Here is a 24,334-nt window from a genome sequence, read left to right on the forward strand (position 1 = left end):
GGATTTTAGGTTTATTGGTTTGTGGTAAAGAAAATAAAACAAACAACTGAGCAAAATCAAGATGTGAAGTAAAATATCATATATTATACAACACAAGCGTTCGTACAAACTGTTTACAAACTACTGGACACGGGACTTTAGGGCATCAATCCCAAAACCATATTCAATATATACACCGCAGTCTCTACTGCATGACATCAAAAAGAACTTGGCAACTGAGCATAATTCATCATAGAATGAACCATGTCCAACAGGGTTCTATTTCCCCTTTCTACAACACCATTTTGTTGAGGTGTGTCAAGTGCTGTGAGTTGTGACTGAATTCCATGTTCTATCAAATAGTCCTGGAATTTTAAATCTATGTACTCACTACCTTGATCTGATCAAAGTGTTTTAATCTTTTTACCTAACTGGCTCTTAACCTCTACCTTAAATTCCTTGAAATTTTCAAGTGTATCGGACTTATGATGCATTAGGCAAATGTAGCCATACCTTAAATAATCATCGATGAAGTTGATGAAATATTCAATGATAAAATATTCATACCTACCTCTCACTTTAACATTCATCAGACCACAAATGTCTGAATGTACTAGATCTAAGGGTTCTTTGGCTCTAAGACCTTTTCCAGTAAAAGATCTTTTGGTCATCTTACCCTCAAAACAAGATTCACATGGTGATAAAAAGCTATCTTCTAACTGGTTTAGAAGTCCACTCTTAACCAATCTCTCAATCCTATGGAGATTAATATGACCTAGTCTTAAGTGCCAAAGATAGGCATTTGGAGAAATTTTCCGTTTCTTATTTTGAGTTTCAGCTGTTTTAAACATCTTTATATTTAAAACGATTTTTACCTCAGTTGTTTTAACACATATAAGTTATTCTCTAGATTTGCAGAACATACTTTATTACCTTTTGAAATAATGAACATATCATTATATTCAAAAGAAACTTTGTAATTTTGTTTTAGCAAATATGAGATAAAATTAAATTCCTTTTCATAGAAGGAATGTAATAAACATTTTCAAGTAAAACGTGTCTATCTCCAACAAATAACTTTATATCTCCCATTGCTTTAGCTGAAATAACCTACTCGGTCCTTACCTTAAAGATTATTTCTCCCTCTGTAAGCTGTCTCCAGGAACTAGTTTCCTGAGCGAAAGTACAAATATGATTAGCTGCTCCTAAATCCATTATCCATGATAACTATCATTTTCTACTAAGCGTGTCTCAATGACAAGTGCCTTTGTAGAAAAACAGGAAGAATGAGGACATTCCTCTGTTAAAACATAGTTTAAATCATCAACTGCTAGTATATTCGATTTCCATGTTGATTTATTATGACCTTTATTATCATTGGAAGCTAGTGAATTTGAAGAAGACATGCTAAAATTATAAACAAATTCTAATCAGTAAGTTGCTTTTAAACCCAATCATATTTTAGTAAAGTAATAATGTACCCAAATATCATTATTTATTGCAACGATACTATAGTGAGTTAGAATAAGTGCTACCGAGGGGCAGTCAAATATCCTTTCACTAAAGCAAGACATTCTTGACTAAATACTATCTCCATAATAACTCGTATTTTGATAGTCATTTAGCTACTGTTTTCGATCAAAAACTTTCTAACACTTAGTAATTTTATAAGTGTAACACTCCATTTTTAGAACTCAGAGATTAGTGGCCCCAACGATGCTACCGAATTGGAGAGTTAAAGTTGGAAATCTACCTAAGAAATTCCATCCATTTCTGGAGTTTGAGTTTTTCCGAATCCTATGTTACAACTCTCTGAGGGGATAGCCATGGTTAGCGACTAGCTAATGCCGCCTTAAAGAAGACAACAGGCACAATATAGAAATCTCACGGTCCAAACTAATGGAAGAGCCCGTAGGATACGTTGACACACATCTTTTACCCACTTACTCCCCTATTCACCTTGATATTGACCCATGCAAACACTTTTCGAATGGAGGTCACTCCGAGGGTGACATGAAGCGTTGCATGGATCTCACGGTGTGAACTCTTAAGGACGTGAAAGCTAAAATCAACATACCGTATATGTTGTTAATTTCCAACTGAAATGTTCTATTTATTTTTGGGTAAATATTTATTTAGGAATGTTTCGGCTAAATAAACAACCTAAGTCCAGGTGATAAACCAGTTTTAAAACCTCACACCGCTCACATATACTCATAAAACGAGGTTAACAATTCTCAATTATTCGGCCATAACCCCGGGTAAGAGGTGTTCTGTAAACCGTCAACTTAAGTACCTCCAGTCTTAGAAAGGATTATATACCGATTGAGTTTGTAACCAATATTTTACAAGATAACGACCTATTTTAACTATTAAAACAAGCGGTTAACCTACATGAACATACAACTTATCTTTGTTATGGATTTTAAATGTCTAACCCGATTTTATAACAACTTATAAAACTTTAGACATGCTTAACATCCATAACATACATAAAGTATCTCATTATTTAATATAACACTTATATTAAAACAATTGAAACCCTAAACATGCATACTATATATTATAACTCCTTATAACATACTTTCTAAGCTTGTAACATACTTCCTATAGTGGGATTTTAAATCTACATGGTATACTATATGCACATACAAGATTTATTTAATTGTAACATACATCACATGCATAAATAATTAAAAACATATTGATATGGACTAGTTTTGACATTTCAAGCAAACAAAAGCCCTAAATTATTACAAAATTAAGCAAAACTAGCTCTAAAACTCTTCTGGGCCACACGAGCCAACCCAAATCGAACCCGAACCACCCAAACCAGACCTTTAGAGCATAAAAAAGGTGTTAAACTGGACAAAAACGGGTTGAACCGGACCTTTCAGACCTGAACCACCTGAATCGGTTCACTTGGACCGTCGAATCGGGTTCGCGCGCACTTTCTAGGCTAGGATGAGCAGCGTTGCAACGCTCTCATCCCAGCATTGCAACGCCTCCTGTTCAGGATGAGTAGCATTGCAACGCATTGTGGGCAACGTTCAGTGGCCTCGTGAAATCTGTTGCTGACCTTCTGTGCTTCTTTCTTCAATTATATCCTAAATTCAACTCTAATGGCTTCAATAAATTTACAGACGTTTAAACACACATTAAGACTCATTAAACAAGAGCCAATTACAAGAATTACAACATAATTGAAGAGAAATTTAATGCCAAAACTAAGAAAAACCATATCAGTTCATCATTTTCATACAACTTATGAAAAATACCCACCAAAACTAAAATTAACAGGAACTGAGTGTTTAAATCATACTCTGAAACCAATTGTTAGTTTCAAAAAGCATGCAGCGGAAGAAAACATAATCATTAAGCACTCTAATTCATTAATTTTTGTCACAAATCAAGCATGTTCATTCAAAATAAAAAAAAGGGTTTCAACAATACCTTTGGAGACTCTCTTCACATCACGAATTCAACAGTAATCTTCTCCTTTACTAGTCGTGAACCACCAGAAGATCTTCCCTACTATCCTTTAGGAAACTTAGATTGAGTTGTGGGACTCAAAACAAGTTGAATGAAAAGGAATTTGGGGAGAGAAGGTGACTGGTTTTCCAAAAACTTAAAGAACCTTTCTTCAGCAGAAATTCTTAGAAAAAACCATAGTTTGCATGTCTTTTCAACTGAAATTTATGTGTGTTTTGTGTAGGAAAAACATGGAATCAGATTGCAAAAACAGGGAATACCTCATTCTTCAACAAATTGAGTGGTATGGGAATGGGATAATGACTAAGGTGTTATTTCCCACAGTGGGAAAATCCCACTTTTTAGGATTTTTCCAATTTCATTTCCTTTTCTAATTTTGAAAAATATTTTCAAAATCAAAATCATTTTTCAGTTTTAGTTATTTAATTAAACTGAAAATTTTTAATTTTATAAATAATTAATTTTTCAAATAAAATTAATAATTAATTAAATAATTTTATTAATTCAATATCAAATATTAATTTAATCAAACACCAATTTCACTACCATGAATCTCTATTCATGAAATTAATATTTAAATAATCAATTTTTTAATTTTGTATAATTCCATAATTAAACGTGTAATTACTAATTCTCTTAACTCGAATTTGAACGTTTCAAATTAACTCATTACGCTATTCTAAGGTTTATTCCATTTGTGAGCTAGTAAGGGGACCTATGGACCTACAGATCATGGGCTCCAACGATCTGAAATTAATTGGCTAAACTCTTTAAATCGATTTAACCCCTATTTGTTAACTACTGGGTCATTCCACTAAAGCCTAATAGTTGCACTCGTCTCACTATAGATATATTGTGTCCACTCGATATAACCATGATTAGTAAGTTAACCCTTCACAGGTTGTTCATAATAACGTTAGGTCAATAGCTATCTACACGGTCTTACCCCTAAAATGGGAGGCTTATTGAGCCAGCACTTTTGAGCCAACTCTCACCCATGTAAATCTAAGGATAATCCCGAATAAACAAGTATTCATAGTTAGCTTAGGATTAAGGTTAAGTTACCTAGGTCATTGTTTTGAAATAGTCAGTCTTAAATAGTAAACAGTGTTATAAAGTAAGAATGACTTATTTCTTTGTCCGATCTTATGCAAACTCATTGCATAGAACGCCCCCACTCCTCATGTCACCACATGAACAAATTAGGGTCACTTTGTTTGTAGCACTTTACAACGATGTAACAACTACAAAGTGGGCCACATCCAATAGTGTTACCAGAATAAGGTACCCAACCTTATTCGTATACTATAACCATTTTAGCTATTTACTGAACTTAATCCACTCTTACGTCCTCAAGTATTCCTATAATAACCATCAATCTTTAAGTTTATTGGATTTAATCTTAACAATTGCAATTTATATATTCAACAATAACTTCTTCGAATAAACGTCAATAACACCTTTATGAAAATAGAATATGTTTCTAGTTAGTTTTAGGACATAAAACCCATTACCCTTCTTACTCATTTTGACACACTAAAAAACCCATTAATTACATTTTAGTTTTGAATGAATTAACAAATTACCATGCTACTATGGATTTATGAATGCCCAAAACCGTTGGGAATACGACCAAAATCCTACATTGGTTAAATAAGGAGATGATCGTGGATTAAGGAAGATGATTATCTCCACTGCTATGAGGCTTTTTGTGGTGAAAAAAAAGACCATGGGAGTTTAACTGGACAATATCATAACATTGCAGAGGACTACGAGCATAATGTAATTCAAATTCAATAAAGAAGACTAACCATTAACTTAATCAAAATATGTTGTACTATATCATTCTCATTTGCAAAGTCATTAAATCACCTTCAAATGCCATACTTTTGATTCAACTAAAACATCTATAATAGCTTCAGAATGTCAAGCCCTTCATATCAATCAAGAAATCGCAATGCCTATATTTCTCTTGTATTTCTAACTAATCCATTAACCAACATTCAAATTCTCCAACCAAAAAAAAAAAGACAAAATTTGTAGTCACTTTAAAAGAGTGAAGCGGTTTAAGAAGAAAGGTTCCTACTAAAATTTGGCAAGTTATTAGCAGGTAACACCAATCATAATTCAATTTATTTGCTAGATGAAAAATTTTCAATTTGAATGACTTTCTATTGCTCAATAATCTTGTATGTCGCGAATGAAAATTTTCACTTTCCAACTCTCATAGAAATAGAATAAAAATGCCCCTTAAAGTACTAACAAGCCACTTTATACCATGATTAAATTAGTCTTTAAAGTAGAATAATTAGTCTGAGTCCGAGTAACCAACAACCTCAAGGTTACTACTTCTATATGTGAGCATGTGATCTTTAGTGCCTTGTAAGTATCTTAAAACCTTCTTTGCAGCTCTTCAATGAAATAGTTTGAGATTTGATGGATAACGACCCAACATTCTGACCACAAAGCTTATATTCGGTTTAGTATAAGTCTGAACATACATCGAACTCCAAACTAAAGAAGCATAAGGGATATTATCCATTTCTTTACGCTCCAAATCATTATTGGGACATTGAAATAAATCTGAGGCGAGCGACAAAGGACAACGATTGGATAGATCTAGAAGTGATGATGTGAAACGAGACCGATGGATCTGGACGAAGTTGATCCGGATGGATTGAGTGCAAGAGGACCTGGGTGGCTACACATGCGTGCAAGTACAATAGCAAACGAAATGTATCTGTACTTGGGTGGCAGTGACGGCTGGAGCAAAGCTGGGTGACAATAGTAGAATAATTATATTAAACCCTAATGGGTGACGCCAGTGAAGGGAGGGGTTTAACTGATGATAGAGCGGGTAGAAATCGGGGCGAGGTGATAGATTTATGTGATGAGGGATCGAACAAAGGCAATAGAGAGTTGGGGAGACAGTAGCTAAAAATTATAAAACTCTAGGATTTTAGGGCTCTCATACCATGTTGATTTTGTAAATTATATTGAATAATATAATCATAATTCATAACCATGCTTTCATCCCAAATACAGGCATAAAAAAAACATACTTTCAAACCTTGTATCTAAAAAACAGGTATTTGTGATTCTCAGGCTTCAGAACCCCCTCAGATAAGCCCCCAGGCATTTCATTCCTAGGTTTTTTCGAGTTGGTCCAAAAAATTTTCCCAACCCAATTTATATAGAAAGTAGAATGACACCTGCGGAATTAAAAGAACTCAAAATACAGTTACAAGAATTGTTAGATAAGGGATTTATACGCCCTAGCGTGTCTCCATGGGGAGTACCTGTTTTATTTGTTAGGAAAAATGATGGATCAATGCATTTATGTATAGATTATCGGGAGTTGAATAAGTTGACAATAAAGAATAAGTATCCACTCTCACGCATTGATGACCTATTTGACCAATTACAAGGAGCCTCAGTATTCTCCAAAATAGACTTACGATCTGGTTATCATCAACTACGAATCAAGGAGTATGATATACCCAAGACTGCTTTCCGAACAAGATATGGGCATTATGAATTCGTTGTGATGCCCTTTGGATTAACAAATGCCCCAGCAGCCTTCATGGACTTGATGAATAGAATTTTTAAGGACTATCTTGATAACTTCGTGATCGTATTTATAGATGATATTTTGGTTTATTCCAAGTCTGAGGCGGAACATGAAAAACATCTTAGGGACGTCTGTTCCATACTAAGGAATGAAAAGTTATATGCCAAATTCAACATGTTCTTCTATCTTTGTGCTTAGAAGAAATGCATATGTGTTGTAAAGAAATTTCTAAACTCTGGGTTTTGCTTATGAATTTGAAAGAAATTGCTCAACTCTGGGGTTTTACTCGATCCATTTCTCTTCTACTTTGTTAATTTGTTTCAGCAGCTTCTTCTCTTCAGAAGTTTCTTACTTCTTTTTGTTCTTTTTTTGGGTTTTATATTATTTATAGCATGGAGAAGAGTTTTGACTGAAATAATAATGATATGATTGGAGATTTTGCATTTGTTATTTCCCAATCCTCAACTCTGGGAGCTTTATTATTGACTTTTTTGCCCTTTTCTAGAGGCAATTTGGACCTTCCCATTGTAGAAAAGCTATGGATAGGGGGTGTAATTTCAATTGAATTTCTAATGTTGAAAACTTTTATTTTCTAAGGGGCAGCCCAGTGGGATAAGCTCATATTTTCTTTCCCTTTTTATTTACACTTCATAATTTAAACTAATTTGATGTAAAGAAGTTTCTCGCTTGCCTTGCTTTCTATTTTCCAATTTTCTCACACTGAAGTTTCTTCTCATTAATAACAAATAAAAAAAATTTAAAATTTTAAAAAATTGTATCCTTGTGGAGAAGGCTTAGAAGCTTCTACTAGGTATGTGATCACTCATATTTGATTATCCATTATGAGCGTCATTTGTATGCAACAAATATGTTTGTTCTTTCTTATTTTTATTTAATTTCTCTCTTAAATGTTTCTTTAAAATAGATTTTAAATTAATCCACTTCTTTAAAATTTCTTTTTATTTATTTTTATTCAACACACATTAAAGATGATTAATCTTGTTAAAAAAACATTATTAGCTAATTACTTCTTAGTTTTTAATCAATAAAAAATTTACCATGTACTACTGAAACAATTAAATTAATTGCCAAAGCGTGCAACTAAAGATCAAAATCTACATTTAGTCAAAGGATATGTGGCTCAAAAAGATGATACAAGCACATCAATAAAGGTGATATGAATGGATGCAGTGAAAATTATAGCCATAAAAAGAAAAATTTCTCAACAACATATTTGAGACAATGGTCCTTCAACTTGCACCTGAGCTGAGAATAAAACACTCCTGGACTCTTCTCAATTAGAACAACTGAGAATGCATGGAGGAGAGCATATAAGGATTCACAAAACCCCTTGATTGAATTCAGTGCAAGCTCCCGACCTCTACAAGTATTCTCATGAAACTTATAACATCACAAGGATGATATGGAATCTTGTTGTTCATTTTTAATGACTTTGTACACTCTCTACAATTCATGAAGTGACCTTCTTATAACCATTTTTAATAATGTCAATAGAACATAGATGATCGTCAATGAATTCTTGAACCATCCACTACAAGGAATTTGGTCTTTTATGTCGGTTGGAAAACTAAAAATGGATGTATAATGTCGGTTTAAAAAAAGTGGATCTTCTATATCGGTTTTAAACTGACATTAAAGACATACTTTACTATTAGTTTTAAACCGACATTGTAGATACCCATTTATTTTTTTAGTAAAGTATCCTCTCTCTTTCATTTAATTTCTCTAATAATTTTCTTCCCTCTCCTTTCTAACTTTTCTTCTCCAAATCCGCCAAACGCTCCTCTTTCTCGCTTCTCTCCTTCAAACCCTTGCCATTTGTCTGTCGATTGTGGGTGAAGAATCTGTCGTGGTCCATCAATCGTCGATCGATGGTACAGGTGCATTCGTCATGCAAGTTTGTTCGTTGTGCAGATCTAGCCTCCGCTCGTTGATTGTATTCATCGATCCGGCCTTTGTGTACAGATTCGAATTTCGGTCGTCGACCCAGCCTTTGTTTGTCATCGATCATGCGGGTCTGGTGTGAATTCGGCCTCCGTTCTCGACAAGTTCATATAGGACCTTAATGCCTTAAGAAATTCACATTTCAAGTTTACCCAAGAATTTCTGCTCGCCCTCCTTGGATATGGCGGAGAAGGGTTTTATTACTTCGTTGAACAGTTCATTTGGTTAGCTAAATCTGATTTGATTGACAAATGACTCTCGTCACTTGCATAAGATCAGTGTGTGGGTGGGATTTATCGGGTATGTTGGGAGTATTTCGTTGAAATTTAGGGATTTGAATTGTCTTCTTCAAGATAAGGCATGTTTGAAAGCGAGTATTGAGATTGCGGTCACCGGAGGAATGAAAATCTGGAGCAGGATGAGAAGATGAAGAAGTTGTGTGCGAAAATGTTGATGGAGAAGCTTTCGATTGTTCAAGATTTTTTCGATGGATTCATGGCAGTGGTAAACATTCGTCATGGAAGCGGCCAGTTTTCAAGTCCTCTTCTAATTTCTTATGCTGGTCTTCTTTTGGTATTGATTAGCACTCATCAGAATTGTGATATCTTCTCTTTCACTTTCTTTGTTTTCTTTTTCTATTAGATTGTAATATTTGTTCTTCTAAATTATATATGTATGTTCTAGTTATAATTAGTGATTGTATTTGGATTATTGCAGAAGCCTTTCGTTTCGATTTCGAAGGATGCTATTATTGAGGCTCTAAAATTCTAATTGGTACTGAACATTTCATTCGATAATATATGAATTTCAGTTTTGTTTATGTTATTTCTTCTTGTTTTGATCTTTTCAGATCTTTAGAACATCTTTTAATTTGTTTGCTATTTTATCTCTGGTTTTCAGATGTTAGGAATCACCCTATTTTGATCGACTACAAGTGTGGAAAGGTATGATATGATCCTAATCGACTTATATTCGTAAATTGTGAATCCATCTAATTATGAGAACTTTGTTGCTTTTACTTAGATAAGAACTTGTAGAAGTTTAAACCAAAATAAAAACTAACTTTTGTACCTACAAATATGATTAAGATGTTGGTTGTTGCCCATTTGATGCAAGAGATCATGGATTTTATTAATGTATGTACTTAGTCTATATAGTTAGAGAGTTTTATGATTGGTTGAGTCTTTCCGGGGTCTATTTTTAATCTCTTCATACTGTATTTACCCATACCTTTTTTGTAAAATACATCTTGGAGAAATACATTATTGACATGGAATCAGAGCCCAACTAATGAATCACCATCGAAATTCGTTCGTGCAACTGACCCAGCCTCTATTTGTTTTTCGTGGCTCGCCCAGATTACGTTCGTGCCTTGCCAACCCACCAAACTCCTGCTCGTGGATTCGACGATCCAGATCTGACTGCTCGAGTTGTTCATTGGTGACCCAAACCCCGACCTCTGCTTAACGAGCCAAACGAGCTTTGTCAGATCCATTGATCCAAATGTTCGTTCATCCGTTTCGTGTCTTCTCAAATAGACGATTGAGTTGAAAGAAGCCAGATCCAGTCAATTGAGTCAAGAAGACAAGCCGAGCCGATCCTGTCTGAGCCGTTGAGTCGATATTTGTCACATTGACTGAGCTGTTGAACCGAAACTAATGTATGCATCATGTCTCATACTTTGATGGACATGAGTGGATGATTAATTTATTTCTTGACTTCCAAACTTAGTTCCAATCTTCATCTATACGACCATTAATTCTCAAGGTAGAAAGATATACTATTTCAACCTTTGCAAGACCCATCCAAGTAAGGTCTACCTTTGATTTTTTTTAGTGCTTAGAAATTGGGTCTATATTTTTCTTATGAGCTTTCTTCCATTTATTTAACTATTGACCTTTCTTGTTTTATAGGTGAAACAAAGGAGTAAAGATTTGGTATCGTAGCTCTCTTTATGTTTTTTCTTGGGGAACTCTAGATCCAACATATTATGTATTTCGGCTTTATGGTTTTTTTTTTCTTCTTCAGATCTCAAATGGAGACTTTTTTTTTCTTTTTTCCTTCTTTAAATGTCAAACTATAGTTTTGATATTTGAAAAATCTATGACTTATAAAAGGTTGTTGGTTGTAGGTTTAGACTAATTCAAACCCTCCAAAGTAGACAACCAGCTTTATCGAACTTTAAACTTTCGGGCTTTATGTATCAATATCAATGTAACTTGCTGATAGGTTACTTAATTAAACAATTTATCATTTTCTTTATTGTGAATTAGTTAATTTTATTTTATTGAAAGCTAAGTTGTATACGTAGCAATTAAGATTTTATTTTGTGCATCTCAATAATGTCCCAAAAGGGTCTGGACAACGAACCTAATCCATGGTTGTTGGCATTTGCATACATTGTATTTACATAAATCAATGGACTAAATGGAATATAGTCAACAACAATGTACAAATCGTTATTGTGCAGGAGTCGAAAAGGACAAACATCAACCATAATACATCTTTTTCCTTGACAATCCTAATGATGTTTGATTTGTTTGGAACCATCCCGATACATGGCCAAATGAGAATTTATGTGATTGACAGAAAGGAAAAACTTTGGATCAAATCTATAAACTTTTCAAAGGATGAATTTGGAGCGATAGAAATCTGAAGAGAGAGTTCTCATCCATTGATTAGTAGTTTGGAAAATAGGTAGCATAAAATCGTCAGAACTACTTCAATTAGTAGTTTAAAAATGAGAAAATAGTATTAAAATAATCAATGTATAACCTAAAGTCAGAAAAACAAATAAATAGGAATAGATAACTTTTTTTAAAAAATGAAGATGTAAGTAAGAAAACAAAATCAATATCTGAAAAATAAAATAACGAAAAAAAGTTCACGGAAATTGAAAAAAAATATATAATTTGATTTTTAAAAAAATTAGGATAATGTGAATTCTAACTCCAAAATCAAGGTTATATCATTACAAAAATTGTTTTTGTAATGATATTTCGTTTTTACTATTTATTTTTTAAAATTATTTTATTAGGATTCAATCCAACCGATTAGTAGCATATCTGAGATTTATTTCAAGATGATTAAATTTTTTTTTCAAAAGGGAAATTCTTATAAATAAAAAAACCCCAAAATTATTCACACTTCGTAGCAAAACATTTCAAAAGTTTTTTTTGTACTTTTGAAACTTTTTGATACAGAGTATAAATATTTTTAAATATTTTTTTATACTTAAAAAAGGCTCTTTTCAAAATAACTAAAAAATAATTTTAATAATTTAAAATCAATTTTAATAGCATAAAAAATGTAAAATTAAATATTAAATTAATTTTGAAAGATTAAGGGGGTGTTTGGCCCATGGATTTGGAATTAGGGGGTTTGGAATTAACCCATGTTTGTAATGACCGACTGTTATTCCATTAGCAAATAGTCGATGACCAAACGTTGTGATCTTCGACGACTGATTGTCATGATCATCGGCGATCGATCGACTTTTGTGATTGTTGACGACCGACCTATCGTCATGACTATCAACGATCAATCGTCTTGATTTGTATTTTATTTTTTAATTGACTGACATTAAAGCATCTTTTGAACCATAACAAATATTATTATTGTGGAAACATATGAATTCATATGTTTTGTGGAAACACATGAATTTAAAAGAAACTTCTGAAGTTTGGGTTTTGCATATGCTCAAATGCATATGAATCTGAATAAGGTTTCTTGAAAATGTGTAAAAATCTGTTATTTAGAAGGGTGTGAAGTAGTTTATGTTATGAAAGTTGGTTGATTTGTGTTAGGGCCCAACAGCTTCTACTATTCAACTCCTCAACATTGTCATACCCACCCACATAGAAGGTTCTCAGTTCTCTTCTATTCTGAGTAATATTTTATCATGGACACGGTGTTTTGACTGAAATTCTATTAATTGAAAATATTTCATTTGCTTTGTACTTTCCTTGTCCTTGACTCTAGGAGCCTTATTGATCTTTTTACCCCTTATAAGAGATATTAATTGTATGGTATGGAGGGACTTTCTGTGGAAAGCTATGGTTAGATGGTCTAATTAAAAATTAATATATTCGACTCCTTTCGAGTATCTAGCCACCCCGATATTGATACAATCCTAAAGAGAAAGAACGATGGAGTTTTCAAAATTAAACTAACGATCATATATCTAATTAAAAGTTGGATTTCTAAAATTAAATGTTGAAGGGTTAAATTTATATAAATTAGTAAGTTTGGGGGCCTAATTTTAGCTATTGTATAAGTTGTGGGTTCAATTTTTATCATTAAACGTTTGATTTCTTACAAATTGACAAATAAAGAAAAGAGCATAGCTCAGTTGGCATCAAATACCTATTATCAACGTCATGGTTAGAGGTTTGATTCCTCACAAATTGACAAATAAAGAAAATGTACATGATCAAAAGGGTAGGGGAACCACCTAATAGAAATGTGCTCCTTGGCATCTACTAAAGCCGAAAACTTTACTCCCCTCTTTGATGCCAAGATAGAAAAGTTTAGACTAATTCAGATTAACGTTAAGCTAATCAAAATATGTCGAAAATATAGATGCAAATGCAGATGTACTATCTCATTTCTAATTTGCAAAGTCACAAGACCCTTTTTAACTTCTTTCTTTTGTGTCATTAGATGCAAACATCACGTAAAAATCCAATTTTGTAAAAGGAATCACATTAAAATGCCATAATACAAATATGATTAATATAGAAGAAGAAAGAAAACTACTAGATTAAAAAAGAAGCTCGACCGTGAAGCTCTTTATATCCATCAAGAAAATACAAGAAAAAATGGTCAAAACAATCCTTTTTAAGTTTTCACTTTTCACAACTAGTCCGCTTTTTGAAAACTCGTTAAAATAGTTTTCTCGGTACTTCTCGATCGAGATCGATCGCCAAAATTTGTATAAAGAATTAACCTTTTCAACTTATATCCAAACTATCTATTCGTTTTGGCTTGCTCGGTGGAATCTCGACTAGGATGAGGATCGAGATTCCGCAGAATCACATGATTTCCCCAATCTTACGTAATCTTTCTAATGTTTCCAAAATTTAAAAATCGCACAACCAAATATTACTATAAATTTGAAAAGATAATTGGTAAATCCATTTAGATAATCAGTAAATTAATTTGAAAATTCGTGGAAACATAAATTGGGCGTAAGATTTGCAAGATATGCAAGATTCCCGGGATTAAGGGGGTGTTTGGCCTATGGACTGGGAATTAGGGGGCTTGACATTAACCCATGTATGGCCCATTGGAACAAAATTCCTGGATAAAAAAATAAAACTCGTGGGTTCAAAATATGTTTCTTAATCAATGCCATAGGTTTGAGAAATTTTCTCTTCATCTCCTACCTCTTATTAATAATCGTTGATCACCATTGGTAAGGACTATCGGCCGACTTCCATGATCTACTCTTGGCAACCAATAGTCTTAATTGTTGATGACCAGTCGCCTTGACAGTCAACGAGTAGTCATTTAGATTGTCAGAGAACGATCGTCTTGATCGTTAATGAAAGATCGTCTTGATTATCTAGGACCGACTATTGCGGCTATTAACAACCAACTTGACCGTCGACAACCAACCGTCTTCACTGATACTGGTGATCGTCTTGATCGTCGATGACCGACTATTATGACCATTAACAAACAGTCGGTGACCAAACGTCTTGACTTTTGACACTGATTGTCGTGATCATCGGCGATCGATCGACCTTCGTGATTCTTGACAATCGATCTATCGCCATGGCCATCGACGAATGATCGACTGACCATCTTGATAGTTGGCAATCGATCACTTGTCACACCATCGTCAATTGACCATTGTGATTGTGTTCGATCGATGCATAGTTGTCGGTGATCGATAGTTAGTAATTGATGTCAACATGCCGCTTGTGACCTTTGCCGTTGTCAACTTTTCTTTCCCTCCATTTCCCTTTCTTCCTTATTTTCCCATTGGATTTTTCATTATATTCCCCTTCGTTATTATTGCAAAAATAAATAAATAAAAGCAATCTCCCTTATTCTAGAATTTTCTCCTCGCTGAATCATGGTGTCGATTATGCTAGTCATGGACAGTTGAATGTTCTTAGTCGATCGATGCCCACTACCAATGACTAAGATTTTATTTTTTATTTTTCATCTCTCTCCCATTCTTACTCATATTGACACACTAAAAAACAAGAAATTGACTTTTGCATATAGGAGCTCTAAAGTTTGAAGTGTTGAATCAATCATGCTATATATGGGTCATCAAATTCTCTTCACCTGCCAATGCACACCTACGGTTGATGGTCAACATTGGCAATTATCGACAATTTTTTGTTTGTTTCCTCCATCTTTTTCTCTCTTTTCCCTTCAACTTCTCCCACAAAAAAGAAAGAAAAAAAAAGTAATTGACGTATTCAAAATACTATTAAATGTGAACCTAAAAAATAAAGTATATTTCATGATTACAAGAAAAAAGGGAATAATTTAAGGATTAGAGCAGAACTATCTTTGTTATAAATGTGTTAGTATGCTAAATTTCAAACTTTTATACTTTGTTATCAAAAGATAAATTTGTTATTTGAAAAGAGATAAATTAGAAATTTAAAAGCGAACTGAATTTGTTATAAAACTTAATTTCAAAACTTTGTTAGTTTTTTACTAAAAAATATTTTTTTAATGAAAATAACTAAACCTTTGTCATTTATAATTTGTTCTCATGGAAATTAATGGCAAATGAATTAATGTAGGACTACAAAAGATGAAATTAATATAAATTTTATTTTAAAATGGATGGATTAAAATTTTCTTTCAAAGTTATCATAGAAATCAATTCAAAACACACCAGAGATTATATAGTTCACAAAACAATCACTAAAATCAGGAAAACAAAATCAGATAACCCAAACCCATGCCTTCATCCCAAACACAAGCTTCAAAAACCCAGACTTTCAAACCTTGTATCCCAAAAACAGGTATTCGTGATTCTCAGACTTCAGAACGCTCTCAGATAAGCCCCCAAACATTTCATTCCCAGGCTTTTTTTGGATTGGTCCAAAAAATTTTCCCAACCCAATTTATATATACCCAAAAGTCCTCATTTTGAAGACCTTTAAATGGGAGAAGTTGATTTTTTTTTATAAATGAAGTTGATCTTTTCTTTTTTTTTTTTTTTGGTACAAATTGGTGGTGTAGGAATTTGAACAACAAACTTTTTGATCCTTAACATATATACATAAGCTCTTCTTGGCTCTTACCTTTTTATTTTCACTTTATCATTCAAATTAATAAAAAAAACAACAGAAATGTAACGCTTTTTTCTATTCTTTTTCTAACAAGTCGCTGTGTTTTATTTTTCAATTAACTAACATTGAAGCTTTTTCTAAATAATAACAAATAAAAAAACTAAATTAAAAAAAGAAATTGTAGTGTGGTGTTTTTTGGAATATCTTCAAGGGGAGGATAGAAGCTTGTTAGGTTTGGTTGGAAGATGTTGATAAATATAATTTAATATCTTAAATTTTTAAAAGTATTTTAAATATCAAAATAATTTTGGTTGCACTATATCCAAAAATCAAAAGTAATTTTATTAATTATAGATATGTTTTTCCTTTCTTATTTTTGAATTATTTATTTCTCAAATGTTTCTATAAATATAGATTTTAAATTGATAAAGAATTTTCTTTTTATTTATTCATATTCTTGAAAAATACTATGTATAACATATTGAACACACTTTTAACTTAATAATTCGTTCAAATGTTTTCATAAAAAAAAATAAATTTTTTTAAAAAAATTCTTTTGTTGCGAAAGTGATTTTGAACACGTTCCTATTAATTACATTTTAGTTTTGAATGAATGAATAAATTACCATGTACTATTGAAACTGATGAAATCAACTTTTCTAATTTCCTATTTTCCCCAGCACACTCTCATTTGATAATAAAGTAAATAAGATAGGGTCATTTTCTTCTTAAATGTATGTTTAATGTTGTACTCAAATGTATATGATCAAAAGGTGGGAGAGCCATCTAGTAAAAATATGCTACTATACATCTATTAATGCCCAAAAGACCAAAATCCTACATTGGTTAAATAAGTAGATAATGGTGGATTTATAATGGAAGATAACTATCTCCATTGCTATGAGGCCTATTGAGGTGGAAAAAAAAATGTCATGAGGGTTTAAGTGGACAATATCATACCATTGCAGAGGACTACGAACATAATGTAATTCAAATTCAATAAAGAAGACTAACCATTAACTTAAACACAATATGTTGTACTATCTCATTCTCATTTGCAAAGTCATTAAAACATGTTAAAATGCCATAATCTTAATTAAACTAAAACATCTATAATAGCTTCAGATCGTCAAGCCCTTCAAATCCATCAAGAAAACGCAATGCCTACGTTTCTCTTGTATTTCTAACTAATCCATTAACCAACATTCAAATTCTCCAACCAAAAAAGAAGAAAAAATTTGTGGTCACTTTAAAGAGTGAATCGATTTAAAAAGAAAGCTTCCTATTGAAATCTAGCAAGTTATTAGCAGGTAACACCAATCGTAATTCAATTTATTTGCTATATGAAAAATTTTCAAATTGAATGACTTTCTATTTCTCAATAATCTTGTCTGTCGCTAATGAAAATTTTAATTTTCCAACTCTCAAAGAAAGAATAAAAAAGCCCTTTAAAGTACTAATAAACCACTTTACACCATGATTCAATTAGTATTTAAAGTAGAATAATTATTCTGAGTCCGAGTAACCAACAACCTCAAGGTTACTACTTCCATATGTGAGCATATGATCTTTAGTGCCTTGTAAGTATCTTAAAATCTTCTTTGTAGCTTTTCATTGAAATAGTCCGAGATTTGATGTATAACGACCAACATTCCGACCACAAAGCTTATATTCGGCTTAGTATAGGTCTGAGCATACATCAAACTCCCAACTAAAGAAGCATAAGGGATATTATCCATTTCTTTATGCTCCAAATCATTCCTGGGACAGTGAAATAAATTGAAATTGTCCCCTTTTCTGAATGGAAATTGGACTAGGTTTATATGATTCCATCTTAAATCTTTCTAGAACTTTGTTGATGTAAGCCTTTTGAGACAGCCCAAAATTCCTTATGATCTATTCCAATCACATAGGAAGCTTCACTCATATCCTTCATCTCAAAGTTGCTAGAAAGGTAATCCTTACCATCATGTAGTGACCCACAATCATTAGTGGCAAGAAGAATATCATCTACATACAACACAAGGATTTGGAGGAGAAAATATATTTTGATTCAACATTAAAATATAAACAGAACCTAAAGAATAGGAGATTCAAACAAATCTTAAAAAAAATTAAAATAAGGAAAAAAAAAACTTGATATTAAGGTGCAACCATATAGGAGATTGTTGATTTTGTATATTATATTAAATAATCAGAATTTATAATTAGCCTTTACAAAGGTGAATAAATAAACACGAAGAAACCAAGAAAGGAAAATACATAAAGGAAAAATACTATAAAGAAAATTAATAATTAGGAATCAACTCTAATTTACGTTAATACCCTCTCTCAAACGAACAACCCAAGTTGATTTTCTGAAGCAAATCAGCAAATCTGGACTAAAAACAAAAACTCACGAAGAATGAAACCACAAAAAGCTTTTGGACTAGAAACAGAGAACCACGATCAAATATTTGAAACGGAACAAATGACCTATAACGGAAACACAAAGGATGAACCTACAAACAAAAATAGTTGAAACAACTAAACAGGTGAACCAGATTAATTAAACCAAACCAAACTAAAATCAATTTGATTGAAGTGAATTGAATCAGCCTAATTGAAGCAAATCTTAAACTCATTCCAGAACACGATCTAAGACAAATCTGAACGTGAGAGGATTGAGGCTATTGATCCATGGTTGACGAGTTGTGTGCGACGAATCCGTGGTGGGTGATTTCACAGGCAACGAGGCTGCGAGTCGACAAACGAAGAACATAAAATCTGGAGATGCACAAACTAAAAATGTATTGGACAACAACGATATGGATTGAGCAAAAGGGGACAATACAGATTTGAGGCGAGCGACAAAGGATGACAACTGGATGATTTAGAAGTGACGACGTGTAACGAGACCGATGGATCTGGACAACGTTGATCTGGATGGTTTGAGTGCAAGAGGACTTGGCTGGCTACATATGCATGCAACCACAACATCGAACGAAATGTATATGTACGTGGGTGGCAATGACAGCTGGAGCAGAGCTGGATGACAATAGCAGAATAATTATAATAAACCTTAATGGGCAATGCTAGCGAAGGAAGGGGTTTGATCGATGACAGAGCGGGTAGAAATCGGGGCAAGGCAAAATATTTATGTGATGAGGGATCGAACAGAGGCAATAGAGAGTTAGGGAGACGATAGCTAAAAATTATAGAACTCTAGAATTTTAGGGCTCTCATACCATGTTGATTTAGTAAATTATATTGAATAATATAACCATAATTCACAATCAGACTTTTATAAAGATAAATAAATAGACACCAAGAAACTAAGAAAGGAAAATACAAAAAGAGAAAATATTATAAAGGAAAATATTAATTAGGAATAAACCCTAATTGACATTAACAGAGATACGGGAAATTAGGGGTGTGCAAAATTTGGTCCAAACTGAAGGTTCTTTCTATTTTTCAGGGATTTTTGGTTCATTGCTTGAAAGAACTGGTTTGATCGGTTTGGTTATTGGTTCAATAGTTAAACATGTTGGGATTGGTGTCATAATTCTTCCGGAGTCTCGTAGTTTGTAAACACTGTACACATTGTTATGAATAAAATAATAGTTATTTTATTTTGCATTTACTCATATCCAACAAAACTCCATGGTTATTGTATGAAAACTTAAGCATGTATATGAGATACACAAGTAGATCATGCCTTAAGTGATAACCTAAAAAGGTCTGTAGTATAAGGATTAAGGAGGGATACCTGATCCTGGTGGCACTACGGATACGACCCGCTTTGTAGAGATTTACAAATATTGTGAACTACTATAGATGGTTGATCCTGACCATTCATGTGGAGACATGCGAGTGGGGGTGTCCTATATAAAGAGTTTGTATCAGACCGAACCACGAGATGACTAGTCTCTTTATATAACGCCGTTAATACTTGAGACTTACATCTCACCTAAACGACCGTAAATGACATGACCTTAATCCTGAGTGTTTCGGGAACTCCTACCTTTGAGGGTGGTCCTTTGATTAGTATGGGTGAGAGGGCCAGATTGCCAACTCAACAAGCCTACCTTTTTGGGCATTTGTCTGATTGGGGAGCTGGTAACTCAATTACACAAGATGAAATTTTCTCATTTCCCGAAGCAGGGGTAAGTAGATAGATTATTCCCTTTAGGGCCGATTCCAGGTCTTGAACATAGTGGCCACAAATTCTCTTTGGAAGAGAAGACTCAGTCATAATAGGACTATGATTGATGTGTTAGGATTGGTGTCCTAATTCTCCCGGAGTCTCGTTGTTTTGTAAAGATACACATTGTTCAATGAACAAAATAAGTGTTATTTAATTCTGGCCTTTACTCATATCCAATAAACAAAGCTCCTTGGTTATCTTATGTGAACTTAAGCATGTATATGTGATATACAAGTGGATCATGCCTTAAGTGATAACCTAAATAGGTATCTAGTATAAGGATTAAGGTGGGATACCTGATCCTGGTGATACTACAGATACAACCCGTTTGTTAGAGGTTTGCAAGTGTTGTAAACTACTACATATGGTAGATCTTGACCATTCATGTGGAGACGTGCAAGCGGGGGTGTCCTATACAAAGAGTTTGTATAAGACCTGAACCACAAGATGACTAGACTCTGTAGATAACACCGTTGATACTAGAGACTTACATCTCACCTAAATGAACATAGGTGACACGACCTCAATCCTGAGTGTTTTGGGGACTCCTGCCTTTGAGGGCGGTCATTTGATTAGTACGGGTGAGAGTGGCCAAATTGCCAACTCATCATGCCTACCTTTTTGGGGACTTGTCTGATCTGGAAGCTGGGAACTCAATCCACAAGATGGAATTCACTCTTTTCTCGAAGCAGGGATAAGTAGAGAGATTGTTTTCTTAAGGGCTGATTACGGGGCTTGAACATAGTGGCTACAACTTCTCTTTAGAAGAGAGGACTTAGTCATAATAGAACTATGACTTATGTTCATTAGAGGGATCAGTGGTACTTAAGAAGTTAGATGTAACTACAGGGGCATAACGATTATTGACCCAGCTGTACTTACGAGTGATCTGTGGAGGGTTGTCGCACTTCTGATTGGTTAAGATGAACACATGATATAACTATGGTAAGAAGAGTTCAACTGTCTATCTTTAGTGAAGTGTCTGGCAGTTAACGAATGGTGGATCCTGTGACTAAAGAGTTTAGTCAGTTATTCACGTACCATTGGAGCTTTGAGCTACAGGTCCATAAGGTCGCCTTGGTATCTCAATGGATTTAGTTGAGGATCAGTTCTTGGTGTTGATTTGAAATGTTCAAATTGACAAGAGGTATTTTGATTATATTTGATAAAATCGGTATGATGTATGAGATACATCTAATGAAGGATCAATGTAAATGAGATTTACATTAAGTACCATGGAATAGAAAAAGAACTATGGTTTATATGTTTCATGAGATGAAATATTAAAACTATAGGTTATAAATATAGTATGATAAGTTGGTTATCATTTATATTTATAATAATATTAATTATTGGATAATTAATTCTTTTTCTCTAATAACCAATTGAGAGGGTGGTTATTGGTGGTTCATGGTAACTTGAGATAAAAGGAAAATGGTTTTCTTAATCTTAGTAAGTCTTTTGAAAGGTTTTTTCAAAAGTAATTTTGAGTTTTTCTCTCTCGAAAAAATATCTCACGGAAGCTTATCAAGTAAATACCGATTTACTAAGTGACAGCTTGTTTTAGTAAACGATCGTGTAGTGTTTTGTAAGCGACAAACATGGTACTAAACGATGAGCTAAACGATCGCTTAGCTTTTGCTAGACGGTTGCTTAGCTTTTGCTAGACGGTTGCTTAGCTTTAGCTAAACGATTGGGCATCAACCTATACGATAGGTTTCAGCCATTTCCCACTTGCCCAATCGTGTACATGATCGGTGTTTCCTCCTTCGTCTTTGAAGTCGGTTGTAAATTGACATTATACTCCTATAATGTTAGTTTTAAACCGACATTAAAACCCAGTTATGTAGTAGTAATCCAAAAAACACTTTTCTTATATACATATGCATGTAGATACCAATTACAAAAAGAGCCCTTGCAATGGAAGTCAAATGATGTTTGGTTTAACCTAGTGGTCTTAAAATTAAAAGTTGTCTTTAAGAGCAATCAAGTATATGACTTTCTTTAATACAAACTTGCTCCTAAATATAGAGAATTCCTTAATGAAAAGTCGAAACTAAAAATATATATATATATATATATAATTTGAATTTTTTAATAATTAGGATAGTGTGAATTCTAACTCGAAAATTGAGGTTATATCATTAAAAAATTGTTTTTGTAATGATGTTTCGTTCTTACTATTTTTTTCAAATAAAAATTGAAACCTTGCTAGAAGGCCGTTTTTTAAATTATTTTATTATGATTCAGCCCAACCGATTAGTAGCATATTTGAGAGTTATTTCAAGATGATTAAAATGTTTTTTTAAAAAGGGAAATTCTTATAAATAAAAAAAATCCAAAAAATATTCACACTTTATAGCAAAAAGTTTCAAAAGTGTTTTTGTACTTTTGGAACTTTTTGATATAAAGTGTAAATATTTTTAAATATTTTTTTATATTTAAAAAGGCACTTTTCAAAATAACTAAAAAAAATGATTTTAATAATTCAAAATCAATTTTAATAGTATAAAAATGTGATTTAAAAATGTAAGATTAAATATTAAATCAATTTTGAAAGATTAAGGGGTTTTTGACACATGGATATGGAATTAAGGGGTTTGACATTAACCCATTTTGGTCCATTGGAACAAAATTCTTGGGATCAAAAAATCAAACTCATGGGTTTTGGAATATTTTTTTTAATAAATGCCATAGGTTTGAGAAAATTTCTCTTCATCGTATTTCTCTTGTCAATGGTTGTTGATCGCCATCGATAACAACCATCGGCCGACTTTCATGATCTACTCTTAGCAACCAATAGTCTTAATCGTTGATGACCAATCGCCTTAATCGTCAATGAGTAGTCATTTAGATTGTCAAAGACCGATCGTCTTAATCCTCAATTGAATGTCTGGGACCGACTATTGGCCGTTAACGACCAGCTTAATCGTCGACAATTGACCATCTTCACTGATAGCGAGTGACCGTCTTGATCGTCGATTACCGACTGATATGACTATTAACAAATATTTGATGACCAAACGTCGTGACCTTCGACGACTGATTGTCATGATCATCGGTGATCGATCGACCTTTATGATCGTTGACAACTGACCTATCGTCATAACCATCAACGACCGACTGACCATCTTGATCGTTGACAATTGATCAATTTCCGCACCATTGTCAATTGACCATTGTGATTGTGTTCGATCGATGCATATTTGCCGGTGATAGTCAGTAATTGATGTCAACATGTCACTTGTGACCTTTGCCCGTTGTCAATTTTCTTTCCCTCCATTTCCCTTTCTTCCTTATTTTCCTATTGGATTTCTCATTATATTCCCCTTCGTTATTGTCACAAAAAAAAATAATAAATAGAAGCAATCTCCCTTAATCTAGATTTTTCTCCTTGCTAAATCATAGTGTCGATTATGCTAGTCATGGATAGTTGAATGTTCTTAGTCGATCGCTACCCACTACCAATCACCAGGGTCTTATTTTTGTTTTTTTCCTCTCTTTCTTCTTTTTCCTCTCTCCCCCCTTCTTACTTGACACACTCAAAAACAAGAAATGGACTTTTGCATCTAGGAGTCCTAAAGGTTGAAGTGTTGTATCAATCATGCTACATATGGGTCATCAAATTCTCTTTACCGGCCAATGCACACCTACCATCGATGGTCAAAATTGGCAATTATCGACAAATTTTTTCTTTCCTCCATCTTTTTCTCTCTTTTCCCTTCAACTTCTCCTTCTTCAATTCCCTGCAAAAAACAAAAAACAAAAAAAACAAAAAAAATAAACAAACAAACAAAGTGATTGACGGATTCAAAATACTATTAAGTGTGAACCTCAAAAGTAAAGTATATTACATGATTACAAGAAAAAAAAGGG

General features: G+C 33.3%; 1 pseudogene; it reads left to right on the forward strand.

The window, feature by feature from the left end:
* The first annotated feature begins 8,934 nt into the window (after nt 1-8,934).
* On the forward strand, nt 8,935-9,649 carry LOC150029841 (peroxisomal membrane protein 11A pseudogene; annotated as a pseudogene).
* Nucleotides 9,650-24,334: the final 14,685 nt, after the last annotated feature.

The sequence above is a fragment of the Benincasa hispida genome, unplaced genomic scaffold, assembly GCF_027475165.1.
Source record: "Benincasa hispida cultivar pf3 unplaced genomic scaffold, pf3_genome.v1.1 HicScf888, whole genome shotgun sequence".
Lineage (NCBI taxonomy): Eukaryota > Viridiplantae > Streptophyta > Magnoliopsida > Cucurbitales > Cucurbitaceae > Benincasa > Benincasa hispida.